Genomic DNA, 788 nt, shown 5'->3' with positions numbered 1-788 from the left:
AGAGAGCAGATCTTAGCTTTAATGATAGGAGAGTTACCTAAAAAGACATTCTTCAAGGTGGAGGTGAGCTCCTCCAATTTCTGGTTAGTCTCCCTTAGGCCCGCTTGTAGCTCTCCCTCCTTGGCGTTAACCTGCAGAACTCCTGCTCTTTTTGGCTGCAGGTTTCTCCCATTCTGATTGGCCCCAATCTCCTGCAAGTCAGTTTCTACAACTCTCTCCAAAATATCGAAAACTTCATCCTCATATGCGGTATAAAACGTTCCACCCGTAGCGAGATTTACTTTGTTTTTCATAAAATCAGAGAGATTCATAAAATATTTGGGCTAGTTGACATTGCTCAATGCCATGGTGAGGACATTTCCTCAACAAATCATTGAATCTCTCCCATGACTCACTAAAGGCTTCTCCGTCATGAGGATGGAAATTGTGAATTTCTCTTCTATAAAAATTCGTTTTGGAGAGAGGGTAAAATTTCTGCAGAAATTTTCCTTGCATCTCTTCCCAAGAATTAAAAGTGATTCCTAGATTACGATACCATGCAAACGCTTTATCTTTAAGAGTTAGAGGAAAATATTTCATTTTTAACATCTCTGTAGATATTCCAGGAACATTTTGAGAAGAGCATCTAATATGAAAATCATCAAGGAATTCTAAAGGATTCTGTGCAGGTAATCCGTTAAATTCAGGTAGAGAATTGATCAATGCATTATCGTATCGAAACAAGATACCTTCACCGATGTTCAGATTTACATCGGTTTGTCGTAAGCTTCCGGACGGTATAGACCTAT

General features: G+C 39.1%; 1 non-coding gene across 1 annotated transcript; it reads left to right on the top strand.

The window, feature by feature from the left end:
• The first annotated feature begins 340 nt into the window (after positions 1 to 340).
• LOC144712571 (small nucleolar RNA R71) lies at positions 341 to 449 on the top strand. Its single transcript, XR_013583836.1, has one exon. It is a non-coding gene; the product is annotated as a small nucleolar RNA R71 (small nucleolar RNA).
• Positions 450 to 788: the final 339 nt, after the last annotated feature.

Source organism: Wolffia australiana, chromosome 14 (genome assembly GCF_029677425.1).
Source record: "Wolffia australiana isolate 7733 chromosome 14, ASM2967742v1".
NCBI classification, from domain to species: Eukaryota; Viridiplantae; Streptophyta; class Magnoliopsida; order Alismatales; family Araceae; genus Wolffia; species Wolffia australiana.
Note: the sequence above shows the minus strand (reverse complement) of the source record. Positions and strands in the feature narration are given on the sequence as shown.